At 39.8% G+C, this 17,193-nt stretch overlaps 1 protein-coding gene and 1 long non-coding RNA gene across 13 annotated transcripts in view; one reads left to right on the top strand and one right to left on the bottom strand.

Annotated features, from left to right (window-relative positions):
* Nucleotides 1-17,193, bottom strand: part of slc8a2b (solute carrier family 8 member 2b) — a 201,381-nt gene that overhangs the window by 82,936 nt on the left and 101,252 nt on the right. The window lies entirely within an intron of this gene.
* LOC120738462 lies at nt 10,184-11,137 on the top strand. The gene is made up of 2 exons (XR_005696984.1): nt 10,184-10,280; nt 11,029-11,137. It is a non-coding gene; the product is annotated as an uncharacterized LOC120738462 (long non-coding RNA).

Genomic DNA, 17,193 nt, shown 5'->3' with positions numbered 1-17,193 from the left:
TGGAGGGACGCTAGCTGTAAAAGTCTTTCCATAACCTTAACCATGCTGTATGTACTGACAAGAAGGATAATGGGAATTTTAAAACACTGACATTCAGAATTGATCTTTCTACCACAAATTTGCCTATTGTTGGCAGTGTTATCTTTCCTGTGTGTGGGTGTGGCTCCTTTTTCGGGAGGTGATGTCATCAGTGACTGGCAAAAGCACAAATTGAGACATCTGTGAACCAGCAGGACCTGAGGACACACAAGTGTACCCACACATTTCTACTTTTCATCAGGTTCTCACCCTCCCTCTCCTTCTCTTGTCTGAGAAAAGGAACAGAGCATTTCTAATGTGTTAAGCAGCAAAAGTAATAAACCACTAAAAGCAGGGAAACTGTGAGCTCTTTTGATATTCATCCACCAAACATGCGCATGTTTCATGAGTGGGCAATCCGTACACAGCTACACACAGATATTGTGCCCGATTTGTCACACGTGATCTATAAATCCATTTTTTCATTACACATATGCACACACAACACTGTGAATCCATTTTATGTCCCAGCCTTCAATCACCAATAAATAGTGTTTTTAGCCTGTATCTGAACAATGACCAGAATGAGACAATCAGCACTGTGATTAATGACCTGACTGGAGAAGAAGGGGATGAACGCATTACTCGTGCATGTACATCAAACTTTTCTCTCTCTTCTTGTCTCATTCCTCTTATCTCATCGCTCTCTCAGTTTTATCAGTTACAACAATGTACTGCATTTCCCTCTAGACACTATCCCTCAGAGGATCATGGGATTGCTGGGAAACCTCAGCTGATGAATGTGTGCGTGTGTTTCAGTGTTTCACCTGCAGATTTTCTGAATCATTTTTCTGTCTAATCATTTAAAAATTTCCAAAATTTGGGGGTTTATATGATTGCTTGATATACATGTTTCTCATAGAGCTGGAGTTAGTGAAGGGCACAGAAAAGGAGATGCACCCACACTTTAAAAAAAAAGAAAGAAACACAAAACATATCTGCCTCCCCAGTAAGTTCCCCATCCTGTGGATGAACTCCAGCTGGTCTTGGACTGATCCTTGTTTTGCTCTGCAGCCTTCGTGAGCTCAGCATAAAGCTGCCAGCTCTCCACCAGCTGTGGAACAAACAAGAACGCTGTTGCCAGATGCAGAACAAGACGTTTGACTTGGAGTTTGACCAAGTGGGGAATGAAAGGGCAGAATTAATCGATTGACACGCAGAACGGAAGAGTGGGGAGACTGCAAGTAAAAGTAAAAAATATAAATAAATTGCAAAATATACTCAGGCAGCCAAGTGTTGTAGGGAACAATGAAGGGAACCACCAGTGTAATGCTGAGTGTTTCCACAGAGGACCTCTGAGGGGATGCTTGGTTTGCAACAATATCGAGGTGGGTGATATGTTGCGAAAAAACATCTACATGACCTTCGTTAAGATTTAACACAGCACCATATTGTTGAATATTTTAACACTGAAGAGAAAACTACAGTAATAAGCAATATTAACAGGCTCCAGAAAATCGTAAACCCTAATGGAGCCTTGTGTGAACCCCCCCCCCATCACAGCAAAAGTAAGGAAGTAAGAAGCAGAAGGGCTTTAGGAATGCACTGCAAGGTCTTCTGGAAAAATAAAAAATGTTATACACAGATTTTTCAGCTTCCCAAAGAAACATCATCCTGCTGAAACGTTGCTGTTCACACTGCGTTCACCCTCAGTTTTCCATCTCACGTCTGGGCACCTGATATGCCTTTAAACACATTAATCTGCTACTCCGGCTGGATTCTTGGATGGTGTTTCCTTGCCTCCCTGGTTCCTAAAAGCACTTCCCCACCAATGCGGCCTCATGCTTTATTTCAATGCTGGGCTGCTTTCAGTGAGAAAACTCTGCAATCAATCAGCGGTAGAGTGGCTTTGTGCCGGCATGAGTCATTGCTGTAGTAGAAGAGAGAATAGATGCAGCAGTGCACCCGGTGGCCCTTCTGCCAAACGGATTTTAGACCTCACAGGTGTTTGGAAAAGTTACTAAGCTAAATTTGGAGTTGCTCGTTTTTGGCATTTCAGTCCAGTCAATTAGATGTGAGTTGATATCTCCCCAAATACACCAGATATCTATGTTCTAACCTAAAAGGCTTATTTTTGTAGACCTGGTGTTGCATTCCTGTTAGTAAAGTGACCTACGTGAACATTTTACTGCACTCTTTGCTTTGTACTGGGCCCCACTTTATACTGCAGAGTTCTCATTTATTACTTCAATGCAGTTTTTCACCTCACATGTGTAAAATGTTCTTGGACCTTTTCAAACTCAGAAATCTGCTACTTCAATGTCAAACTTCCTCTGTGGCCTGCAGTCTTACTGTAATCACATTACCTTTCTGTATACATTAATAATGTAACACATAACTATTCCGAGACTGTTACAAGTCACACAATTAAGTTCTTGTCTGTTTTACTTCTATAAATTATTTGTTTGATGAAAAATAATCACCATATAATAAATAATTAATCTTATGTTTCCATGTAACTTATGTACATTACATGAAAGTTATTGTTATTGCAGCAAACACAGCCTCAAAGACAGACAAAGCTTTATTTATAATAAATAATGAAAGAGATATGCACAGTCAAGCATATAACCTGATATATCTCCATCTGTTTCTACAGTGGAATGACGGTCCCCAAACTCGCTGTCTCTTGTGGGAATTTTTAGTGAGTAGACGACAAACAGCACTTTGAAAAGCAAGACTTAGCAACACTCAGTAGCTGTGTGCACAGACACACACACACACACACTGAATGGTGCATGAATAGCGCAACCAACCAGCCATTAGGCCGGGAAGAGCACTGGGAACTAAATAAAAATCTAAGAGAAATGCTTTTTCACAGCGATTCAGTCTTTTACAAGTTCAAACTAAATACAAGGCCTGCATTAAACTTTATTTGTTTCAGTCATTCATGAAAAGGTTTTCACAGAATTTCAGCTAAGTGCACCAATCAACTACAGTCAGCGAAAAATTGCAGATGACCTCCATTACAGTCAGTCAATAAACTGGAGGAGGATTAAACAACAGGTACAAGGCTGTTCCTGAACTTGGACAAAGCTTTTCAATGTCTGTGAATTATTTAGTGCAAAGAGAGAGTGTGTAGTCGGTGGATTTAAGAGTCAAGCACTTTCTTTGTAAAAGCTGACAGAATTCAATCTTTCTAGTTTTTATTTTTCTGTTGAATCTGCTAAGCGCGTCTCTTTTTTCTTAAGTATTTCCTGTTTTGTGTTTTCATTCGCTGCTTCCATTTAACAAAATGAGAAGAATCCTATTGCAATCCCGTGACTTGAGAACAGCTTGAAGTTTTCAAAGTAATATGAGTCAACAGAGCTAACATATTCAGCATTTCTGTGGGAAATCTAATTCTCCACAGCTCAGAATATTCCCATGTCAACTAAATAAAACTGGTACAGAGGGAGCTGCCCCAAAATAAATAAAGCTAAAGGAAGCTGTTCTTCTCATTTTCAGCTCCATGTTTTCTTTTTCTTGGACTTCACTAAAGAAGTATATTCAGAATTTATCTGGTACTGGGCGTCGGTGAAGCCCCTTATTTCACCTGCAGTCTCAGACAAACAGTTTTAGCTCTGTTCCCCTTGAAGGCAGCTCTCTCTCCTTTCTTGTCTGTGTAAAACTGAACACTTACACCAGTCTAAGGCAGTCCCATGGCAGGGATTACTTGCAGAGATACACTGTTCTCATTACTTAAAACCTCAGCCACTTTGTCATTATAGTTCCCCTTCAGCTTAAATTATGTGCTACATTCAATAAGCTATAGAAAACATGTCTGTCTGTGCAGTAAAGCTTTAAATGAAATTTCCCCTTGTGGGACTAATAAAGGTATATCAAATCAAATCAAAAATTCCTTCAAAAATCCTGCTAATAATCCTCAGTTTTACTACAACAGCTCTCAGATTAGTAACTTTCTCAGCTTCTGCTGTTTGTGTCTGGATGTGTGACTGCGGTTGGCAGCTCATATTAGCGGTTCTGTCTCATCCAGCTCCTCTAAAGATGTCTGGAAGATTCTAAAATTACTGTTATTTTGTTTGGTAAACACATAGTTAGGGATTGAAAGCACACCGAAAGTCCTTCCTCTGCTGCAAATGCATTTCATTTTCTGTGGCGTCTCCTCAATAAAAGCCATTCTGCTGCCAGTGTGAGGCTTTCAGTGCAAAGCAGAAGAAAGAAATGCATTAGCAGAGGGAGAGAGAGAGGTACCTGTGAACGTCTTTTCTGTGTGAAGGGACTTTAAATGTTGTAACAAATAATAAAAATAATATAATGGTTTAGGTCAGCGGTCCCCAACCTTTTTTGCGCCACGGACCGGTTTATGCCCGACAATATTTTCACGGACCGGCCTTTAAGGTGTCGCGGACAAATACAACAAAATAAAACTAGTACAGGTACAGAAAAAAATAAGATTTATTCATAACACACGTGAAAAGACCCAGGAAAACAGAGTTAACGATAAAAACGATAACAAAATAACGCTGAAAACTGATAAAAACCCTGAAAAACATACATTTCAGACCTGAGCCTCAACTCTCGCGGCCCGGTACCAAACAACTCACGGACCGGTACTGGTCCGAGGCCCGGGGGTTGGGGACCGCTGGTTTAGGTGCAAAGCCATCACCACTATATCTATGAGGTGACCCCTGGCTGGGGGACTTTTGTTGATATCACAGCCCTCTCTAGAGTGTGAATGTGGTGACGAACAACCATGAAGCAGCTTCAAATAATCCCTCAGGCCACTGATCCATGTTAAAGTAAAAGTGCAGACTTGAGCTATTATGTCACAGAAACTTTTTCACTTTAAAGTACAGGTTCTGAAATGTACTCAAAGTAAAAAGAAGCTCTTTGGTGGATGTTTCCACCCACAGGCCATTTCTTCCAAAGCTAACTGAATATCATTATTAAAACAATAATAGATTAATTTAAAATGGCAGAGAAACTACTGAAGTGACTGAAGTGAACATAACTAGTGTAGTTCTAGATAATAGGAATGAGGACATTCCATGTGAGCTTTAAATTTGCAGATTTTAGGTTTTATTGATGAAGCCCTACCTTTAAAACAACCCTTTCTTTCTCACATCTTTCTCTGTCTCTGAGTGAAGTTATCCGTTAGTCTTTTCAGTGCCTTTAGCTGACAGACACACTGTGTGACTAACAGAAATGAAACAGTATGTGTTTGATTATATTTGTTGATCTGTTAAATGTTACTCCCCTTATACTTCAGCTCGGTGGACAATTTATGGACATCTGGACCAAATATGCAGTTCCAGGTTGAGTCTAATGCTCTAACTGATGCATAAATGATACGTTTTCATGTCTCAGTGATGGATATGCCAGCAGGACAGTTTTTTAAGTATTGTTGTTTTCTCCATTTAGTCTCAAATTGGTTTGGCATCTGGAAGACAAGAATAACAGGAAATATTAACTCCCGTCAATCATTAAACCTGAAGTGATGTAGGAGTAGAAAGTGGGAATATCTGTAAAACTGTAGGGAATAAAAGTAGAAAAATATATGTATGGTAGGTACTGGATACTTCAAAATTCAGCTACAAAATATGTATACTTCATTACTGGGACAGGGAATACTGGAGTTACTGGTGGGAAGTAATAAAGTATGTATTTGTTAAGATTCCTACCATCAGGTTTTACTGATCACACAGGACAAGATTAACTAAATAAAAGGGAGAAAATGATTTGAGTGCAAATAGTGCTGAAGGTTGTGGTTAGTTTCACGGGTGATTTACAAAAGTTCATTTTAATTTTGCCAACAGCTGCACAACTTACAGCAGGGTCGCAAAAGAGAAGTCATTCAGCTGCAGGAAATTTACTGAGTGGGCAGGCACAGCCCGTTAACTGTGATCAGAAAAGGATACAAGTACACTTATACATTTATACAATTTTATTTATCTACATTTAACCCACATTTACACAACTAAATGTAGACGTACGGTGGCAGCCTGACTTTAGTTAGAACAACACGGCTGAGATCGCCGTGGCAACCTTGTGCACTGTCCATGGTCCTGAAATGACATCCGTTTAATGAATTTAATATTTTCCAGTTTGCTTCACCACAAAGAAACTTTATAAAGTGAAAATATGTTTTAACATTTATTAGCATAAATCCATTGATCAGACTGAAATCCATCCAAGGTCAGATTAGTTTCACTGGTTTTGGTTCCAGGTCATCTGTGAGATCAGATTTTGAATTAGGCGGCTTGGTAATCTGCGAGCATTTGTCACGGTGTTGTCCATTATGCCAAATATAGACATGGCACACCACATGCCACTGCCATTCTTGTTCATAGCCTTGTTACTTCTCGGATTGACTAGTGCAATTCACGCTTCTTTGGTCTTACTCAAAAATCTATCCATAAGCTTCAACGTGTCCAGAACTCCACTGCCCGTATTATAACCAGGACCCCTTCTATTCACCATATCACCCCTGTCCTGTAGCAGCTTCATTGGTTTCCAGTCAAATATTGCATTAATTTTAAAATACTTTTGTATACATTTAAGGCAGTTCATCTCCTCTCCCCTCCATATCTCTCTGAATTGGTTCAGATCACCGCAAAAATCTTCGAGTTCACTACAAGTATCTGGTCAGTACTTTTACGCCAAAACCCAGTTTGCACAATCCGACCCGTAGAGAGCTGAGTAGAGAAGTTAAAAACAATCTGCAGGACTGCAGTGCCCATCAAACTGGAAATTCAATATTTGGACCAAAACTTTTTCTTTTTAGTCTGCAATCAGTGCAGAAACACCAGCTGTCTCTTCATCTCTGCCTCCATCCTTTGTGACTCATCCTCTATTATTTGGATTGTTTTTTGGAAAGTGCCCAAGTTCAAATAAATATACCCGACCATCAAACTGAAATGCCTTTTTTTCCTCCATATTAGTCCTTTGGGTGATTCACCACTGCATGCAACTGCAAAGTTTCCTGAAAGTCAGCGTCTATAAAATAAGCAGCATGAGCAGCGATTAGTTTAGCTACCAACAAGTGTCCTCAGTGGAGAATCATGATGTGTGCCGGGCAGATCGTTTGTTTCTACGTTCAGTCACACAACAATCTGAGCAAGAACTGTGACACACTGCTCAGTCCACTGCAGCCATTTCACAGTTTGTAGCAATCATTCTTAAAAATGGATATTTCTGTTTGCATTTATAATTTAAACCCCCAAAGAGGGGAAATATGGCTCAGGTGAAAAGTACCACTGTGCATTGAGCTGTTAAAAATGCGCAGTGTCCAGTATCCACACTCTTCCTCTCATTCTTCACCTGCTGCTGGCCCAGACAGTATGCGAGATATTAGCCTTGATGGGGTTAAGTGTTCATTAATCTAGTGCTCCAGAAAAAAGAGCCAGTGACACTTCTGGGTAATAACGCTGAGGGTTGCATCGATTTAAACAAATGAGGCCGTTTGTTTAAAACTGAACCGCAACCTGATCTTTCTCAGGTAATTTGCTTGTAAGTCAACACACATATTCAGTCTAGGTGTTTGGTAAAAGTCACAGAAGCATGAAGCTTTTGAGTTTGTTTAAGTCTCGCCACATGTCTACTTGTAATTAAATTCAGTCTAAACACACAGAGGTATTGACCTGCAGCACTTCATGAGCTTATCTTCACATCGTTTCTTGCCACCTTATTACTGCGCAGCTCCGTCCCTCTCTGTTCATCGCGAGCAGCTCGTTTACAGATGATAAATGTGACGTGCATGCGGATGATAGTCATTGCTTTTGCATTTGATATGATTGGATTTTAGCCTCATTAGGATCAGACACGACCAACTGCTTGGTGGTGTTTCTACTTTTAATAATTAGATTTCTTTATAGAAAATTTGATAGTATAACTATGACTACTTTGATGGCAGTGTTTTGGTGCCCAGAGACGGCATCTGTGACCAGAATGGAAAAATATCTTTTATAAACTCTTGACATTTTTTAGCTTTTATGAAGGACCTGTGCCCAGTACTGAAGAAGAAAGCAATATTCACCATTGTTAGAAACAAATCTTTAGTTATGCTTCAGTGTCTCACTCAGTTACATTTTGAAGCACGCTGACATAATGAAGACATTAATCTTTAAAATATCTCACTATAATAAATTAATTTTCCTTATTAAAATAAAATAAAATAAAAGTTATTAAAATAATGGGACACTGCAGTCAAACGTTCCTCGAGGATTCAGAAGAGTTCATTGCATTTGCGATCTGTCTCTGCACACCAGCAGGGTCTAGTCAACCCTATAAAACTTCCATAAAGACAAAATAGATGTTTTCTTGGTCTCCTTGTTTTTTGTTTAAACGATATTTGTGATGTTACTGAACACAAAAACTCAGCAGAAAAGTGTAAACACTGCAATGTCCCCAGGTGTAATGCAGGAAAATATTTTCATATTTTTCCTCCCTCATGTGCAGCACATGGCAGGATATCCTCTACATCAAATGCATCTGTGCAACTGGAACTATTCTGTGAGCTTGAGCTGAATGGGCTGCCTGGATGGGGCATGCACCAAACACCACGCCCACTCGCTAGCTGTGAATCCAAAGGACACATGCTAACATCACACAGACTTCATAATAATGGCAGGTTGGAAATGCAGGTTCACACACATTTCAGGTGTGAAATTGGCTTCCGAGATGCAAATCTGATTCTGACCCCGATTCTGCTTCAGTTTTGTAGCTGCTAATTCAGTCAAACTTACACTGAAGGAAAAAACATTGTCTCACCTTAGATTCAGATTGTTGTACAGCCGTTTGCATGAATCAGGAGTGATTCTACAGCACGAGCACTTCGCTGTCGCTATAAAATCTGACCCATTGTCCTCTGGGACAGAGCAACACACAGTGAGGGACAAATAACAAAGAGAGCCTCACAAACGTGCTCTCTTTTCCAATCTCTCCCTCTTCTTCACACACAGAAACTCTCATTAGCTGCGACTGAGGCTGAATAACACAGCAAATTGGTCTCTCAACAATCATTTTCTCTATGTCTGCTGAGGCTTGTTGGCTAGAAGGAGACAATCAGTGTCATCTCACATTACAGAGATACACAAAAGGTGAATGTCATCAAATCCAAAGCTCCCCCCTTAAAAAAAACACAGACTTTAAAATGCAAAAAAAAAGTGTTTGTGGCTCTAAAACAGCTTCAAGACTTTGGCGAGAGCGTGACTGAAAATCCCAATAAAGAAATGTTTGATAGGCCAAAGCTTCAGAATCCACTGACAGCACACAGAGGAAAAAACAGCTCTATAAAGACGGGAGCCCGAAATTTGTCATGTTTACTTGGACTACTTTAAAGTCTTTCTGTTGCTCACGTGTCGCGTCAGTGCTCTTATAATAAAAATAGATACATCCCAATCATATATCGCTCTTTATCTTTGCTATTTTTGGTGCTTCAGTGTTCAGTTTTTTATCTCCTGTTTCTTTTTATATTAATGTCTTGTTACTGTGTAAAACACTCTGTTGTGCATTTACACTGTATTTAGTTCTAAGATGTAAAAAAAAAAAAGTGTGGAAAACCACAGTTTCCCCGAGCAGTTCAAAAGCCACAGATGAGGACAATGTGGAGATACATTAGTGAGTATGGAATGGGTAACTAACTCTGAAGGCTCTATTAATACTGAATATTTAAAGGTTCTGGAGTAACATACACTGCTAACAAGGCATTTATTATTTTGGCAAGATAATGCCAAACCACATTTTGTACATAACCCACGAGCTTGTCTCCACAGTGAGAATCCAAGTGCTGCACTTCAGTCATCAGTTTGACATTAAATACGTTATAAAACAAAAATATGGTCGAAGAAAGCCAGAATTATTCATCAGCAAAAATCTGGTATTAATCAGGAACACCGCAGAAAACGTGTCCTTCTACAGCAAACACAGTTCCCAAACACTGTTAATAAAAGCAGAGGTAAGACACCACAGTTGGAGACAAATGTAAGTTTACGTAAGAAAAAACAGTAACACTCTTGGACACCATAATTTGTTTCAAATCACTGCACTTTCCCTTTTGTTTACATTGTGATCTCATCGTGAAAGTGTCGTACAAAGTGAAGGTTTCCCATGCAGAATGCAGTAAAACACAACAGACTGATTTTCACCTCCAGCAGCATCTGAGGTCCATCTGTCTGTCAAACCTGAAGTACTGAATTTTTTAAAAGGGGGATATGCACGTCCGGCTCTTCATTATGTCCTTTGTGAGATAATTATTTACTGTTTTAACTGTTTACTTTGTTTCCAGCATCACAGAAATTAAGCTCACCGTTTGTAACACTGATAAAATCGATCATTTAGTTCTTCAGCCCATGATTTGTTCAGTTCTCCTCAAAAGCTTCGAACTAAGACAGCAAGCCATCTGCTTGAGATGTATAAACTCATTTTCAGTGCACAGCAGGTCATTCAAAACAAGAGCAGCAGCTGCATGAATACAGTGTAAAAGCAGATCAGAGGATAAACTGAGGCCTGAAAATAAAATCAGAATTAAAAACAGTGAAAGAAGAGCAGAAAAAATGCTGCTTGGTGTGCGTGTCTGCTCACAGGATTATACTTTATTGTATTTAAAAGACAGTTTTAGTCCTGAGGGTGTGGACAAGCAGCTCCACAGTCGGAGGATTACAACTGTGAGTGTGTGTGTGTGTGTGTTGATTGTGAGTACATTTGTTTCTCTGTGTGCAGCTGCAGGGTTATACTGTAGTTGGCGGCTACAGAGCATAAAGCTTTCCATTCCTCTTTCTCTGCTCCTTTTATGTCTCACATTTCCCAAGTTTCCAGCTCAACTCCTTATTTGCTTTCCAGGTAGTTGTGCACATGTGCCAGTTCAGAATATATGCCACGTTAGAAACTATAGAGAATAAAAGATTTATGACCATTTAAATGTCAAAGCTGTTCTTTTTAAAAATGTACTGCAGGCAGCCATTTGCAGTGAAACGTGCTCCAGCTCCACTGAGCTGCTGCAGCTGACAGTTTCTGAGAGCAGTTTCTGTTATAATCCTGCCTTAAATGGTCACTGAGCACAAAGCCTGCAGCAACACGGTATGAATGGAGTTCAGTCCACAGAGAAAAATCTTCCCCCCAAAAAACGCCCCAATAAAACAACAACAATGACAAAAAGACAGTAAATATGGATTTGAGGCTACATCTGTTCTACTGCCCCAGATTAAAGTATCCTGCCTGACAGGACGCTCAGAGGCTCTTCAGTTTTCTGCACAGGCAGAAAGATTTCAGTTCATGTGAAGGAGGAGGAAAATGGTGGAGCAGCAGGGCGGTACAGCTTTAAACATTACTTTTATTTTTATTGCTGAAAAAAACAAGAGCGTGATGATAAAGTGCAACTGCATGCAGCACAGAAACACTGCTAACACAACTCCAGCTCTTTGTGAGCATCTGCACAGACAGCATGCTAACACAAAACTAGCCAACAACCCAGAGTGATGATGAAGAGCGATGAGTCAGCGCTGACCACAGCTCAGCAGAGCCTGAACTTCAACAGCTAACAAACTGATGAGCAGTCAGGCAGAAGTCTCTACATCTACCTGCTCATGTTTCTGCTCAGAATCACAGAGGCGATCACTTTGAAGTGTCTTTGAACTGGTTTCCAACTTTAGTTTGTTCATTAATAGCCAAAAACAGAAGATCGTATGTGTGTCCCCATTAGGACAGAGATCTGCGTTGGTGTGTGGGACTGTAGCTTAAGGTTCATATTGTTAACTACTAATTATGAGACAATGTGTATTAGTCAAGTTGTTGCTTCATCATGTCTAAGTCAGCTTTGTTGTAACTCAGGCCCACAGTAAATATGTTGGTCTCTCAGTTATTGTGCAGGACATATGAAACGCAGGGCTTCTTTACATATATATGCAACATTTTAACCATAGTGATTTCGATAAAATGTGACAATCATTCTGCAAGACTAAAAGACAATTTACGTGACAGCAGCACATGTGGTGAGCTGATGATTTCTCTCCAGATGACTTATTTTTTATTCTGGTGTGCTGCCCAAATCACTGTTTTCCTCTGGCAAAAAAGCAAAAAAGTAATTTAACACAATGCTGATTAAAGAAGGGACAGAAGAGGCAGCTCTCCTGTGATGGAAAAAAAGGGTATCCCTCTAGATTTAAATTACAATAGGGCCACGAGGTTCACAGAGAAATGGAGGCTAATTGTGAGTGTAATTAGTCTTGTGATGAGGGTGAATAATGACCCACATGCACTCACTAGATTGCATTTAAATCACTGACCAGCACAGGTAATGTTAATCCTCCGATTTCCTTTCAGAAATAAATCCACAGTCTAAAAGGGTTTAAGAAATCTCTGCTGCTCCTCAATAAAGCTGATTCAAAATGAACAGCTGAACTCTTCAAGAATTAAATGCATAGCGATTACAGCAGGTAGCAGAGGCAAACAGCAGGTTAACAGTCTGGTTTGGTGTCACAATGTGAGCAGCTGATCTGATCTGATGCGTTTTTAAAAAAAAGCAAAGCACAGTTAAAAAGTTTGTGACCTTCCTGAAGAGCTGGAGGTGTTCAGCCTGCAGCTCTTTATCTAAAAGTTCATAGGAACTGCAAAAGATGAAAAAATGTTAGAGTGCTGAAAAATCCTCGGCATTAGTTGCTTTTCTAATAACAGACTGCAGCTGGCTCCACGCACTGTTACAAACTCTTGCTTTACATTAAAAGCCACCTTACTTTTTCTAGCTGAGCACTTGAATGTGAAGAAGCAGTCTGATAAACTGTTTGCTTCAACGGCCACTTAACCTCCCGAGACCCTCCGATGCTGTGTGAACATAGTCCACAGTGATAAAAGACTAACTGGCATCAATGAGATGAAAATTTCAGCACATAATTTCCCTGTGATTCATCCACTCTGACAGGCTATCTGGTTCCACTGCAGGGATAATAATAAGACCAGTACACTGAAAACTGTTTAGTGACACAAAATGTCAAAATTGGGGTTTATTGGACGAAAACTAAAAGTTTTGAAAAAGCCCTAAAAGTAATATAACATTCTGGGGTTGCGACTGATTTGTTGCCCAGCCTGCCGATCACAAACCAAAGAGCTATAATTATACCTGTGAACATGACTGATGGAGACTTACCAGCAGAGCGGCAGAGGCCAAACAGCTGCAGCTCCTCAGCTCTAAAAGATGCCTGCTGGTCACAATAATAGAGACGTGAGAAGCATCTAAATATCGATCCTCTCTTCTTTTAAACTCGTCTCTTTCTTGTCTCTAGAGGCATCCTGTCCATATAACGTGTGTCTGTTCGTGCTGACTAAAGCCCACAGGTCAAATTAATCACAGACCTCAATTTACACCCGGATTCACCTCAGCAGCTGTTTATTGTGCCTGCGAACCTCTATGTGAGTCAATTCCACCTTGGCTTTCATCAGAACCATTTCATTCGTCTCAGCAGTCTCGACCTAGACCCAGAAGCTCAAAGTCCAAGCTTTGGATTTACGTCCATCAGATATTTTCAGACATCTAACGCTTATAGCACTATGCATTTTTCACTGAACATGTCCCGAGAACTGTGTGAATGCGCAGTAAAAGTATCGTTCTGAAATAAAGTTTGTTAACAGATAAGCACTCATATCAGTCTCACTCTGGGTTCTGACAGTTGTGTGTGAGCATCTTGTCTGCTGTTGTTGCTGTTCTTGTTTTTTGGAACCAGAGGTGTATTTAGACCAGAGGGTTGAATGCTAAATCATCAGTTAGAAAACTGGCTGCAAAGCTGGACTCTAACAGTGCAGTACCTATATCATTATCTGCTAATTATTGCTACTGAGCAGAAAAAACCCACCCAAAAATGACTCCACCCAGCTCACAGGAGACACACGCACGCACGCACTTCCAAATTCAAGTGTTATAAAATAATTTCACACCCTGCACAGTTTTATGAACAATGAATTGAAATTTAAAACTTATTTTCTTTGATCATAGGTGGTGTGTATCATTAAAATCTGCCAGAGGAATTTAGTTCTTACTGTCGATTTCTTTCAGCGATGTTGAATCTGTCCACTTTGCTCACTTTTTACTAACAGAATCACACGAGATCAGAAAGGGATTAATTATACCAACAGAAAGGCACAACCCCACACACACCCTCCCCATGGTGCCCTGCATTGTTCAGACTGTATGAAGAAGCTTCACCTCATAAATTATTTTACAACCAAAATGGTAGAAGGAGGGAATCCCGATACAATATAACAGCTTTGCAGTCTGAAAAATAATTCTGCATCGCATCCAGAGAGACGTTTTGTTTTGAGTCTTAACACCTGTACAAGCAAAGCCGCATGAATAATTTAGATACGCAACTCTACTGGATAGACTCCACAGTTAATACCAGCTAAAGGGAATAATGACGTTTCCAGAATTTTAATGTGCAGTTGTTCCTGACGACTAACAAGAGATGACAGGAGAAGGAAGGAAATCGTTTTTATTTTATTCCACTGTACATGCTTTTGTTGAGGTCCTTGATTATCACATTTCTGAGTTCTTGAACTCTATGAATTCTTTTGTTTCCATTTGTTATGGTAACATTATCAAAGATGATTAACTTTCAAAAGAGACAAAATTTTAACCAATTCTTTTGACTCTGGTGTTTCTATGTCCTTAAGCAGTAAGAGCTCAGGTTGGAATAAGACATAATTCTCGTGAGAGAAAGGGAAGTAATGTCTTCTCTTCTATAGGAATATGGAATATGTTTCACTGCTTTGGCTTTTGTTTCATTTTCCATGCACATGGCTGACTTTATTAGGGTTTCTGATGAGAACTGTTAAGCTGACACAGATGATCATAAAAATTATTATTAAAACACATATTGGAGCCATATTTCAGATTGTAGTTGCTCAGCCTAAAGTATAAATGTGCTAGGGATAACCAGTAGCTGTGCATACAGATGTAAAGTGTAGAAGCAAGTTATGTACCCATGTATGTATTTGATATTTATATGTATCTGAATGTCTGAATGTTTACACATGCACTTTCAAAGCAGTAATAAGTATGTGTTGAATCTACCTAGTTGGTTTTCCTGCATTTATCTGAGTGTAGGATTTCCTGGCTTCTGAGTGGCCAGTGAAGTATCACGAGGGCTGTACACAGGAAGGTGTGCAGAGAGTAAGTTATGCATCTCCATCTTGCTGTTTCTAATAGTTCTGTGAGATTCAGAACCACACAACGAACCCTCACGTTACACTCATACAATCTATGTTGTTTTTGTTTACATTTATTTCATTTCATTTATATTTAATCGCTCATTTTGGATACAATTGTTCAGTTTTATTGTTCAGTCTGAACAATAAGCACTGCACTTTAAACTCACCTGCAGGAAAAGTGCTGCACGATAAATGTGGACTGATTAAATTACCACTGCTTTAAAAAAAACAGTTACTCATTTTTAATGTCACAATAAAGTATGTTGTAGGTGATAAGCTGCTATGGCAACGCTGCTGTTTATGGCCACAAATATGATGCAGATGTTCCAGCATCTGTTTATGCAGCATGTTATCTGGTGTAATTATGTAACAATACATTTTAGTGGATAATCTGTGCACAGCTCCAGTGTTTGTAACTTGTGCTGTCCAAGCATGTCTGAAACTGAAAGTCTTTGAATTTGAACATTGCATAACCTGAATTCAACATCGGAATGAAGATATTCAATCGAGCAACTCATATACACACGCACACAAATAAATAATGTATAAGGATACTCTTTAACTTGACAGGGGTAAATAAAGAGACATGACGAGTCTGGGTGGCAGAAAAGATGAAGAAATGAGAGGGGGAAGTAGAGAAACAAAAGATGAGAGCAGAAGGATGAACAGAGACATTAAAGAGTGAGACAGGGAGAGGAGTGCACTATCTAATATGGCAATAATGGAAAAAAATGATACGTATATTGGCAGAGTCAGGGTTACCATGGTGTGTGGGTGTGTGTCTGTGGGTGTGTGCGCACGCGCTCAGGGTGGTGGTTCATTTGGACACCTTAATTGAGTGTTCTGCAGTTTCCCTCTGGGTTCCTGTCACCTTGACCTGAGCTCAGAGCTCCATCAGCAAATTCTGAACGAGATGATCTCCATTAATACAGACATGCAGTAAATGTGTGTGGCAGATATTTCAATTACACCCAACACCCACGCACATACAAAGAGCAGAGTAAAAGATTGTCTTACACACAAACACACACACACACACACACACACACACACCACAAGAGCAATGTGATCCAAAGACACACACATGCATACAAGCACAGTAATGACCCCCACACAGCACCCATTCATCACTTGGTTGGGTCGCTGCGGGATACAACTAATGAGGCATCATAGTGGCTGTTACCCAGAATGCATTGCGTTAGCCCTTCAAGGCTTCACGCTATTTGGCCATTCATTGACACGCGTGGAACTGAGTGCTTTTGTGCAAAAAGTGCAGCAAGTCACTCACTGCTGTTTGTGTTTGGTGTGTGTGCGTTTTCTATACAATGAATGGTAAAATTTAAACAGAGTATAAACCAATAAAAAAAAATGTAAGTGTGGAGTCACTGAATATCTCACAGAGCTGCAGATTTTTATGCGTCTTTTGTGTCTCATGGCTGATTTCTGCTTGAGCCGTTGCCAGCGTTCATCTCTGTGCTTTACATTATGGTTGTGTCCTGGTGTTTTACATGCAGATTACTTCCGTCCCTCAAGCTTGCTCTTTCTTTCGCACCCATTCCAATAGGTTTTGCAATTTTCCTGTAGGGATTTGTTGACATCTGCGAGTCCTCATTTTGAGGCTTTGATAATTATTTTTTACACTGAGGCGATATTTATTATTTGCTTATCGATCTATTCAAAAACTGAGGGGAAAACGTAGACACATATTTTCAACCTTCAATTTTCACTTCTAAAGTCTGTGAGTGGAAATATCTGGAGTTTGCTACACCGAGTTGAAATGGTAACAAACACAACCAGTTAGTATGAAAACCGGTTAAACTGGAACATGCAAATGCAAAGGCAGAATCAATGGTACTGAACAGGACATTCACAACAGATGTGCAGTTAACAGAGAGGTGTGTGTTAGGCTACATCATACAGTTTGTGATAAACTATTAAAATTATTAGAATAAGATCCAGTCTCACAGCAAAATATAT

The sequence above is a fragment of the Simochromis diagramma genome, unplaced genomic scaffold (assembly GCF_900408965.1).
Source record: "Simochromis diagramma unplaced genomic scaffold, fSimDia1.1 OVJJ01000031.1, whole genome shotgun sequence".
Lineage (NCBI taxonomy): Eukaryota > Metazoa > Chordata > Actinopteri > Cichliformes > Cichlidae > Simochromis > Simochromis diagramma.
This window is presented reverse-complemented; position numbering and strand designations above follow the sequence as displayed.